The 12,899-nt window shown below is 39.2% G+C and overlaps 1 non-coding gene across 1 annotated transcript; it reads left to right on the forward strand.

Annotated features, from left to right (window-relative positions):
* Positions 1 to 12,219: 12,219 nt before the first annotated feature.
* Positions 12,220 to 12,306, forward strand: LOC149753485 (small nucleolar RNA U61). Its single transcript, XR_016395590.1, has one exon. It is a non-coding gene; the product is annotated as a small nucleolar RNA U61 (small nucleolar RNA).
* The last annotated feature ends 593 nt before the right edge of the window (positions 12,307 to 12,899 follow it).

Here is a 12,899-nt window from a genome sequence, read left to right on the forward strand (position 1 = left end):
ATGTGGTTGATTAATTAAAAAGTATTGCAAGTTATTTAATTAATGCTAAGTGCTGTGAGTGATGTGAGGGGAAGAAGAAGAGAGACAATCCAACACAAACACAAGGTTTTATAGTGGTTCGGAGCTAACCCTTGCTCCTACGTCCACTCTCCAAGTCTCACTTGGGAATTCACTATAACCCCCTTGGATTACAGCCGGTTGTTTTCCAAGCTCACAACCAAACTTGTTGTTTTACGAGCTCACAACGAACTCGGTCGGTTTTCCCAGGCTCACCGACTAGAACCGCCCCGATTGTTTTCCCGGGATCACAATCAAACCCTTACACACGTTGGTTTTAACTCGGCTCACCAACCAACCACAATCCCCTTGATTCAATCCCTGATTGAACCAAGTAAATACAAGTTGTAGAAAGAAAACAGAAAATGAGCTTATCAAAAAGCAGATGAAAACAATATGAACAATAAATGAAGTTAAGAAGCCTCAAACGCTTTTAGATTGGAGATGAGGAATGGCTTCTTAAACTTCTGGTCTCCTCTAGAAAGAGTAGTCGACTTGAATGCAGGAGAAGGAGGCTTTAATTGCTGGAAAGATGTAGTTGGAAGCAGTAAATGCAGATCTTCCTCTTTTTCGTTGAAGAGCACGTTGCAGAGCTTGAATGCTTGATTAGTTGGAGTGGAATGGTTGTTCTCTTCCTTGCTACAGTCCTCTGTGGCTATTTAAGCCAACCCCCACGGAAACTAGCCGTTAGAGTGCTTTTTCTGCCCGTTCTGAACACTCTGCGCAGCCTGACAATATGACCGTTGGTGGGTTGGAGTCGACTCGCGCGATCAGGAGTCGACTCGGCTGTAGCGGGAGTCGACTCAAGCTTTTCCGGAGTCGACTCGGCAACTGTTCCAAATTTGAATTAAAGTTGCCTTCACGACTGGGAGTCGACTCGTCTTGACCTGGAGTCGACTCGTCAACTTCTGGAGCTGACTTGGCAATTTTGGAGTCGGCTCATCCACTGAAGTCCGTGGATCCAATTTTGAATTTTGTCCACTCGAGTCGACTCGACTGTCCTGGGAGTCGACTCGAATCTCAGAGCCCGAACTCTCGATCCTCTGTCTTTTGGCTCGTCCAGTCTTGGAGTCGACTCGGCTCTCAGTTTCCGAAATATGGTCTTCTGCCTTTTGACGTGAAGCTGTCTTGGAGTCGACTCGAGCTGTCTGGGAGTCGACTCGAATCTCAGAGGCAGTAACTTGGTTTTCTGTCTGTCTTGGGGTCGCGGTGTCTTGGAGTCGACTCGCGTATTGCGGGAGTCGACTCGAATCTCAGAGTCCATAAAATGCTCTCTGACTTTTTCTTTGTGTACCGCTGAGAGTCGACTCTTGCTTTCTCTGGAGTCGACTTGCCACCTATCGGAGTCGACTCGCGTTCCACTGGAGTCGACTCGAATCTCAGACCCGAAAACTGTTCTCTGACTTTTCTGCCTGTGACTGCTTGGAGTCGACTCTTACTTCCTTGGAGTCGACTCGGTGAACATCGGAGTCGACTCGCGCACTTCGGGAGTCGACTCGCTGACAGGTTCTGAGTTGAAGCTTTCTGTCCTTCTGTCTGTTCTCAGTCGGAGTCGACTCGTACTTATCTGGAGTCGACTCGAGCTCGTGCCAGTGAACTTGATACGCTTGGAGTCGACTCGTGATACTCGGGAGTCGACTCGAGTCTCAGACATTGGTTCAAACAGACTCCTTAACTTATCCAAAAATTATGAACCAAGTCTTGGGACACTTAGACAGGATTTTCACTGAAACACTCAATTGAATTCATTAGTAATCAAAAGATATACTCAAATGCTTTGAGCTCATCAAAATCAAATGGGGTTTTAATCAATCACTCCACAGATTCTAAGTCGGGTTGACTCGGTTCTACCCTGGACACACCGAGCCGGCGACCGAGACGTTCTTCTCCGGCGTCCGCCACCGGGCAACCTTGGATGGCTTCTGCCATCCCTCAAGGTCGATTGGTGAGGAATTGGAGTCCGGCCTGTTTCCGATGGGACTCGGTGCAGCTCGGGCGGGTGTTGACACTGCTTTCTACCTCCCCTCTGACTCGGTCGTCTCCTTCCTCAGGGTAGGGGCTTTAGCCGGCCGTTGATGTCGAAGGTGGTTCGTAACCAGCCAAGGGCCGTAAACTCCCGATTCCCCCGGGGCGCCTCCCATCCCCTCCGCCTGCATCGAAGTCTTCGGCTGCCTCGCCTCGGCCGGCTGCTTCCCTGAGTCCAAGCTGCCCACCGCCCCCGTTCCAAACATCGCCGGTGAAGGAAAGCCGCACTCCTTCGATGGGTGGCCAATCCTCCCACATTGGGGGCACGGGGCCGACAGGTTTTCGTAGATGAAACCCTGCCAGAATTTTTCCTCGGCCCCCTCCGATCTCCCCTTCACGAAGATCCCCGGCTTCAGCGGGACAGTGCAATCCAACACCACTTTCACCCTTGCAAAGCCAAAGCGCTTCCCCTGCTCCATGAAGCTGTCCACCACCAGAGGAGTCCCCGCCTTCGCTGCAATCTAGAGTATGGTCGGTTCCTTCCAATAGTCCAAGGGGAGCCCCGGCAGCTGGAGCCATACTACCACCCGACCAAGTCCATACAGCAACAGGGACGAAGTTAGGCCTCCACCGATCCATGGCAAGCAGCCGCCCAGCTACCGACCAAGGACCGTTCAGCAATGTCACTTCCCGATCTCCTTCGTTGGCAAACCTTACGGCAATGCAACCCTCCGACAGCAGGAAACATTCCACATCATACTGCAACTTGCCCACCCGGCGGATCTCCTTAGCAACCCATTCCATTGGAACGCTTCTCCCTAGGCTCCTTACAATGACGATGGAGCTCCTCCATTCCGATCTAGCTCCCTCCAACTCTTCGTCCGGCACCTCTAGAACCTTGGTGAACTTACTTTGTACCATCTCTAGCTTCCGAGGGGAGATGCGGTGATTCGTCCAAGCAGGAAGCCTCGACGCACCCTTCGCCACCTCCGCCCATGAAGAAGCCTTCGCCTCATCCCCAAAGACAGGATGGCTCAACCCCCCGAACTTCCCCGACACCAGCATGGCCGGTGCTCCAGCTCCGAGATCCGCCATGACCCACACCCAGCCCCCGTTCCACAAAAGGTCGCTGTGACTCTCCCTCAGTGCACGAATCTTGATGCACCCGCTCACCCGCTCACCCGCTCAAGACCGAATCTTGGTTGTTTTTTTTTTATGGAGAAAAGGTCTAGCGATCTTTTAAGTTCTCAGAGCTTGGCTTCATATCAAAACACTGAATTCATCACCAAGACATCTAAATCTAGGCAAGCTTAACAGCATTATCTTGTATGCTCTCATGTAGTCCAATACGAGCCATAACCAATAAAACCTAGAGGGACATTCATCATGGTCTGAGAGTCGGTAATGAAACCAAAGAACAAAGAGCTTCTTTGAACCGATTATTATGCACAAATCCGTCATCCATTCTAATTGTTGGTATTTCATCCAACACTTTGCTTGCAATGTCGGGTGTCCCAACCTACAGATCTCACGGATGGCTGACTTTTTTTTTTTTTTTTAGCTTTAGGATGGCTGGCTTCTTTTACGCATAATAGCTTCTTTTGATATTTTGTTCTAAAATATTTTTAAATGGTCACATGAAATTTTTTTTTTCCAATCGGGTTAATAAAGATAGATAACGGAGTCGCATTAAGTCACTTAAGTAACTTAAAGAAACCAATTATTATTTTTTTTCAAGAACAAGTTACATAAGTGCAACATGAGCAAAGCTCAAAGATCTTTTTTTTTTAAAAAGAATTTATGTCTGCTCATATTTATACTATTTTTAAATAGTAACTTCAATTAGGATTGACATCTATTCTATGGGCATATTTTTGGTCCAACTTAACATGGTAGATAAAAGTTGGATTATCTCAAGACTACATCAAAACAAGTATAGTATGCCATGTGTCATGAATATAGTTTAATCAAATATTACGCATAACTTAGGCAGAGTTCATAATGGAACCTCAAAAAGCCTCAATTGTTGCTTGATTCTCAAACTTAAGTCCTTCAATAATATAACAATTTGTCGAGTGGCGGCGGATTTGACTATTTTCATCCCAACATAATTTTAACAATTAGTCAAACAATGTTTCAAATTTTCACCTAAAAAAAAAGAGAGTACAACTTTGAATCAAACTCCAATATAAAGTTAATATACGAATAGGTAATGTAGAGTGATTAAGTTATAAAACGAATCCAAATAATTAGGTAAAGTTTGTCGGTGACAACAATATAAATTTTAGATAAAGAAATAAAAATAAAACTTTCTTGAAAGCGAATTATTTGGACATTACTAAATTTTCTAATTACCTTGATTTGATAATCTTTGGATATCGATCGGAGCAAAAAATTTGTTTAAGCACAAAGAAGCGAACAATTTTATATTAGGTTGGTAAATTTAATATATCTAACAAGAAACCTCCAAACAAGCTATTTTGACTTTTTTTTTAAGCATAATTTTAGTTTGTCGGTCGAATAACTATTTCACGAGATTGTAAAATATGATCAGAACATTTTCACAATCTTAATATCATGATGACAACTTATTTACTTCATTTTAAATGATATCCTAAAAGCAACCAAAGTTGGCCAGCTTTGTAGCGGATTTGACCACATGATGATTAGCAATGCGATAAAAAAAAAAAGTATTCATATAATCTGCTCAAAATGTCAAATCAAACTCTTTCCACGTGCCTTCGCTTTCACAATGTCTCTTGCAAATGAGATCTTATTGTGTCATTCACTCACTCTTCCTTCCCCTAGATTCATCCCATATCTTAATTCTTTGTGCGTGGAAGCAAATGTATTTAGTAGATTCAAAGGATACTTTTAAGTTTAATATGCTATAAAAGATGATACTTTAACATATAGTCAACCTCATAAAGGAAAATCTTGGGATACTCCTTAATTTTAACATAATTTTAACAATTAGTCAAACAATGCTTCAAATTTTTAGCAGAAAGAAAAGTCCAACTTTGAATCACTAATATAAAATTAATATACGAATAGGTAATGCAGGGTGATTAAGTTATAAAACGAATCCAAACAATTAGGTAAAGCTTGTCGGTGACGACGATATAAATTTAGATAAAAAAATAAAAATAAAACTTTCTTGAAAGCTAATTGTTCGGACATTACTGAATTTTCTAATTATCATGATTTGATAATCTTTGGATATCGACCGGAGCAAAGAATTTGTTTAAGCACAAAGAAACAGAGGATGCAGAAGATCGTTCTCAAATTTTATATTAGGTTGGTAAATTCAATATATCTAACAAGAAACCCCCAAACAAGCTATTATGACTTTCCTTTTAAGTATAATTTTAATTTGTCGGTCAAATAACTACTCCATGAGATTGTGAAATATGATCAGAACATCCTCATAATATCATGATGAGAACTTATTTACTTCATTTTAAATGATATCCTAAAAGCAACCAAAGTTGGCCGACTCTGTAGTGGATTTGACCACATGATGATTACCAATACAATAAATTTTTTAAAAAAGTATTCATATAATCTGCTCAAAATGTCAAATAAAACTCTTACCATGCCCTTCGCTTTCACAATGTCTCTTGAAAATGAGATCTTATTGTGTCATCCACTCGCTCTTCCTTCCCCTAGATTCATGCCCATATCTTCGTGTGTGGAAGCAAATATATTTAGTAGATTCAAAGGATACTTTTAAGTTTAATATGCTATAAAAGATGATACTTTAATACGTAGTCAACCTCATAAAGGAGAATCTTGGGATACTCCTTAGATTATGTGGAAAAGCATGCCAAAGTTAGGTCGGTGTGTTCCTTCGCAGTCCAACCCATATGTCACAAGCTTCAACACCATTTGCGACGAAAAGCAACTCCATTGGTCGAATGGATGCATATAATAACTATGGAGCTCTTTTGGGTGTGTATTTTTTAAATAAATGGTCCACGCGTCTTCATACGCATGTAGGTGGATGGCAAGTCACCGACAGACTTGGCAGACATGGACATCTTTTAATAGATCCCGGTCGCTTTTTCTTTCAAATTAAAATAGTTAAACTCTAACCTCACGTTCTCGCGTTACCCGCATCTCTTTCTTCGTATTGACCTAAACTCGGATTCCCGAATAGAGAGATTGATGCCCTTCGAAAAAGAGATGATATATATTATTCATAGAACGAAGTTATTACTTATGCATATTATTTTTTTTATAAACGAAAAGATTACAAAATAAAAGTTATTCAAAAAAATTGTAATCAAAAAATGAATTGTAATGCTGCATGATATGATTATTTTCGCAAGAATATACGAATGTTGCCGTTCCTTTTTTACTCGTTTCCTAAGTCAAAAACGGCCTCTGTTTATATTCAAATAAGAACTCGTATAAGGTAGTTCTATGCCTTTTTTTTTTTTTTTTTGCTTACTAACTCGATTCTACTCAATTCGACCCAAATAAAACTGGCAAAAAGATGAAAGCCATTTTGTCACACTGAACACCAAACAAAAATTTCCTTGCAAAGATAGTGAAGATTCAAATTAGCCAAGAGCCTGCACTGGCTACAAGTTACAACTCAATGTGATTGAAAGCTATACTTAGCAGCTCAGCACACCCACTCCTTTCTAGCTAGAGGTTTAATTTATATTCTTCTCACGTTATAATAAAAATAAGATTTGCTTGGCGTGTAGTTTATTCTTTTATCTTACATGTATATTTTTTCCATTTTTCAAGAGCTAGACAAAGTAGGCCAGTGCTGTTGAGGAGCGTGGTTATTAAAGAAGTCCTGCTTATATATATTTGCAGTGGAAATAAATAAGAGGACAGACAGAGAAATCATAGATAACCAATCTCCAGTACTGCATTGGGATGCATGGGGAGTGGCAAGAGTACCAAAAAATGATTTCAAAAAGAAATACTATGAGCAATACTGCATTTGCTGGTGATTTATATTGTTTACAAATATTTCATAATCGGTCATGAACAATTTATAAATAAATCATGTTTTTTTCTTGATAAATGGAGTAGTTCTTGATTATTTCCTTTACAAAGAATAATTCGAAGAGTTAAGATGGGACACGAACATGCATCGTATTTAGCTCATAAGGTCTGTTAGGTTGCGCAAAAGTGTATATAGTCATACATGTGGCTTTTGGCAAGCAATGTAACAAATGAACATGCATCGTACTTAGCTCATAAGGTCTGTTAGGTTGCGCAAAAGCGTATATAGTCATAGATGTGGCATTTGGCAAGGCACTGTAACATACGAACATGCATTGTACTTAGCTCACAAGGTCTGTTAGGCTGCGCAAAAGCGTACATAGTGATCATACAAGTTGTATGCGTGATTTATCTCCATTTGTTTCAATCATACCTAAGCAACTAATCTAAACTTGAATTCTTTTACTGCCGCCTCTCGCAGTTGATCAACAGCTTGGTCAATGTGAGGCCTGGGGAATATGGAAGATTTAAAGCTAAGGTGGTGAAAGATTTGTGGACAAACAACGGCTATGGGGGCACAGGCATCCGTCATCAGCTCATCACCCCACCAACTTCCCGCTTGGTAACTCCGAGATCCTCATCTTCTATGATTTACCAATAATTTTGCCACTTACCAAGAACATAATTCAAACATGGAGGAGGGCAGGAAAAACCCGGTGCCAGAGTTCTAATGCTTCTATCCTGCCTTCCGAGGTTGCTTGTGCCTCGGCAACTTTGCAAATACTACGAGAACCCTAGCGGAGGACAACTCGACACTCGACAGCAATCTATATGCTCATGTGCCATGCAATTAATGACCCATTCTGAAGCAGTCGGTGGCGAACCTGCCAACCATGCATGCTTGTGAGTTCCCACATGCCTTGGTATTATTCTACAAATGCCTTCACAGATTATCTTTACGAAATTATTGTCCTCGCAGTTCTTTAATGTGCACCAATACAGAGAAGCCCATGACACGTTTGAATGTCAGAAAGATGAAACCAAGTACCTTAAAAAACATGCATAAAAGACAACAGATGAACTGTAAGTTCTTTTGATTGGCTGGCATTCCATCCGGCAATCACAGACTCATGAGCCCACTCAAAGGAGCATATCTTCGACATGTAATAGAAGCAGCAGCACCTAAGAGAAACTGGGTTGTCTCGACGCAAAATTTGAGCGCAGTTGTCCCCTTGAACACTTGGGTGCTTGGTAACATGCGCGCCTTGCCCTAAGCTTCGCAACCTTCCTTCCCAAAGCATTCTCCTTAGACTGGTTTGCATGCAATAGTATGTCCTCTGGTGTCGCATTTTTGTCACAAATCACCAGCTGGTTATGGTTTTTTGCACATTGACAAAACCATTTATTGCGAGATTCTTACCTAAACTAAAGAGTGTTTTCCGGCTAGTCATTACACCGGATAGAAAAGATTATATTGACTGTGAACTATATAGATCCAGATGAAAGTATTATTCCATGTGAATAACTACACGATATGAACCACATGGCATACTGAATATTCAAACAAAAATATTTTTTAGTACTCATGAAGTTAGTTTCAAAAAAAAAAAAAAAACTCTCAATGCCCCTAGCGTCATTCAGCAAATGTTGCAAAAAAATTAGTAATAAAAACCTCATTTCACTTTAAAGGTAAGTATAATAGTCCATCAACCTTCCTTCTAAAATAAATACATAAAAACTCAAAAATTGGGTGTTCCACTCAGTTGCATAATCAGTTGATAAGAAATTTCAGTTCATATTCTGAGTACATGGAACACGTGTATAGGTACCTAAAAAAAATAAAGAAAGAAAGAGCTAGATCTTACTATAGAGGCCCTTCGAATGAGGGCGCTGACCATGAATAAGCTCTGTTACCACCTCTAGCTGTGGATTCTTTTCCTTAAACGTCGGCATATGAGTTTCCATAAGGCCCTGCCATTCCACGTTTCTGATTATATTTGGGGAGGTTCAGTCATTAAGAAAGACATAAGACCTTAATATGTTTGGAATAAGAGACAACACCAGCATCATGAGTCAATGTCCATGTTACCTGGACATTCACACCCAACTCCTAGAATCCATATCTAACATGTATCCAAGTCAAATATGCATCGGATGCATGGCTACTTATCAAAATTTACTAATTTCAATTTTTTGAAATTGGTAGAGAGTTGTCTCCAACAATTCCTTTAACCAATTATAATTATGCTTAAAATGAGGCTTTGTTCTTTTCTAGAGATTGTTTAAGACCGTACCATTAAAATATTATTACAAATTATCATTTTTCTATAATCCTTAAGCTAATTAGGAAGTTAGAATGAGAAACATACATATTGAAAGAACTTAACAAATAATGTCTTTGAATGTTTTACTTTATGTGATATATTATATATGGTTCAAAATATTTTTTTTACATATCCATGTATCTCCTTTTCCTCTTGCCAAGATAGACTTGTCAAATAGACTTGTTCCATGAATCTTCTTCTCATGTTCGTGTCCACTCAACACTGTCAACATTACCCTCTCGCTACCATCTTAATGAAAACCAGTGTTTTTAAAAAGCAGCTGCAATGTGCAGGCAGTCAAGGGAAAACCTGATGCATACGCAATATGCGGGCAGCACATGCGGGTGCTATATATTTTTAACTATTTAGCAATATAAATAATATATTATGTGCAACAAAAACAACAAAAATGATAGTATTTTTTTTATGGATGAATGTAGCAATATTAATAACGAAAACAACTAACAATTAGTGCTTATTACTTAGTCTGTAACATCCAATAGCAATAAATATAAATAGCATTTTAGCATTATGAATACCCATCTCATGCTCACCTAAAACACATATCAAATCTAACCATCAAATTGAACCCATTTCACCTACATGGCCAACATGGGAATGGATTGTATATGTGGTTCTAGAATGCTACGTAGGCTAACATATGCAGTCGCATGATACTAAGAAAGCTAGATATCTTGCTGCAGTGCAAGTTGACTGTTTTTTTGTGCCGGTGCAGTCAAGAGACGGCATGCATACATGTGGGCGAGTATGCGCGCAGCACTATGAACTGCATTTTAAAACACCGACGAAGATGATACACAGTTACGACCTCTCACATTGATGTTCAATACCATGCCTTAAATTACATTTTCAGATTGCATGGTAATAAAGTTGCTGAAAGATGAAATATTTGATATATGTTACAGTTACTAACAAGTTCCTTGCATCATTAGTACATTTTTTCCATCCATTATTGCCATGTTCTAGTCAAATTATTCCTATACTATATACTAACATCTATAATCTCGGTACTAGATACCATACCAATACCTTATAGATTTGGTACAGTATGATCAGTACCATATGGTATGCATCTCGTTCTGAAATAATCCTCTGACCATTTTCTAACTTTTTATCTCAGTATGCCTCAGTACGGGTTGGTACCCATCTCGGTATACTTTGGTACGTCTTGATAAGAGGTGATGCACCTTGGTACGAGGCACTGCAGGACCTGTACCGATCCAAACTTAGGTTTCGTACCGGTTCCCACTCTATATGGTAGGGCGGTACAACAAACCTTGCTATATACTGATTTTGCACCTTAGGCATAGTTTGTGATTGGCAATAAAGGAACCATGCACTTAAACATCCTATCTGCAAAGTCAAGCTAGCAATCAAGCTTATGTGCTCATTCCATGCAGCGGTCCTTGAAGGGAGGCAGCAGCTTTGTAAAACAAAAGTTAATCGAAGAAAAACAGCTTAAAGATAATGCATGCTTTTAATTCTATCAGCTTCAGCTATGACTTGAATCTCAATGATAGCTAACCATTAAGCATTTCTAGGATTGGAATTAATATCAGAAGAGTAATAACCATAACATGTTCAAATAGACCAGCCGTGTGATCGTACGTAGTTGAGTAAGATCTGGAGCTTATTGATGATATGCAATTCAACAAGTCAAAATTCTAAGGAAAGAGCTGTTTCATATTTGAACTATTTAACATGTATAATAAACATTTTAGACCTATTATATAATGTATCTTTTAAGGAACCTATCCACACCATAGTTGGAAAACATCAAACTAATTGATACACGTTAAAAGTAACAAAACAAGATGCAACATAATACTTGTTCAACTGCCACTAAAAAAGCCTACACACCTACCCTGCCTTGTCATTTCATCTATTTCCTCATCTTGTGTATAATAATAAGTCAAATTGTGAGACATAAAACTTCATGGCATAATGATTCTAAGCTGGAGGGACCAAATAAGGACGTGTGCAGCATACACGAAATTTAAAAAACCACAAGCAAGTTTTATGAGCTTCCTATCAGCAGGATGTAGCACCAAAGAATATAAAGATTGTAGCAGGATGTAGCAACTCTTTTATTATTTTTTGGCTTTATATGTAAATGATGGCAAAATAACACTTTCCGAAAATGCATCCTTTAATAATTGAAGAAGTATAGTAAAAGACCTGCTGGACCACTCATTCAAATATTTCAAATATAATAGATGCAGAAGAAAAAAAATCTTCAAAAAATTCTTACAACCCGGATACAGTTCTTGATCACAATCTCTCACCAAGTTATCATACCGAGTTATGTCATCAGAATGTATAGGTTTCTCAACATGCATGGACTGATCAATAACTGTACGCTTATCACCTATTACGGCTGCTTTTTGTCCTCTACTGAAATCTGTTAAATTTCTAATACTATGTCCAAAAGCATCTCTGAGTAAGCCCCTTATATCATCTTCTCGTACAGAATTTCGTTCCGTGTCACTGGATCCAAACTTGAGGTGTGTTCTAGATAGGAGGGTTAGTTACATGGAGACAGCAATATGAATTATCCATGAAGTACCCATTCAGTATAATCCTTTAGAAAACCATTCCACACCAAATGTTCTTCAACAATTTTTAGATCAAGAGCAGAACCATTTACACATTTTTGATATGGGCATAAAATCTTTCCGTTTATATTAGATTTTTCAAAAGCAAATTTAATGAAATTCTGAACTCCATTCAAATATTCGATACTTGAACTCAACTTATTTGTACAACTTTTGTCCATTCTATTAGAATATTGATTGAACTACAATTTATATAAAAAAGATAAACAAAATTAGGATATGAAGAAGGATAGCATAAAAAGAAAAGCTCTTTCTTTTTCTTACTCATACTCAGATTGTGATGATATGTGATCTCATGTACCGGAGATGGATGCGTCCATCGGTGATGGTAACACAACCCTCTAAGAAGTTCCGAGCCTTCCTTCGCCAATCCTTTTTTTTCCCCATATTTTTTAAGCTAATTTACTGTTGGTAGTTTCTCTTTGCCGATGATTTTAATTTAAGAATTTCTCGAATGAGTATAAATTTTTTTCCCCTGAATTTATAAAAACTGACTATTCATAAATCTGAATTTAAACATTACCGTAACGGGACGGTTTCGATTCTCTATAGCTATATTGCGTCATGAAAAGTGCCACCAAAGAAACTGCATTATGCAAGTCCCAGTGCATGGTGACAAGGAAAATACAGGGAGAAGATGGTGAGGAAGTGGGGCTAAACAAGGGAGAGCTTGGACAAGCTATGAAAACAAGCTACTATCAGACTACATCATGGTCCATGGCCTAGGAGATGGCGAAATGTACCTTCTAATGCAGGTAAGAGTGTAGTTTGTGCATATCTCGGTTTTTGATTGCATTTTGCCTAGATGATTCTCAATAGCAAAGCTTTCATACGGTAGTTACCATAAACATCAATCAGCATAAATGAAGAACAAGCACGGACAGTAAACTAGAAGAGCATGCAAATAATTAGAATCCTGACATTTTAAGGAGGAATTGATCTATTACAAAGT

This window comes from Phoenix dactylifera, chromosome 5 (genome assembly GCF_051530095.1).
Source record: "Phoenix dactylifera cultivar Ajwa chromosome 5, Ajwa_hap1_PhDact_Kaust_v1.1, whole genome shotgun sequence".
Classification (NCBI taxonomy): Eukaryota; Viridiplantae; Streptophyta; class Magnoliopsida; order Arecales; family Arecaceae; genus Phoenix; species Phoenix dactylifera.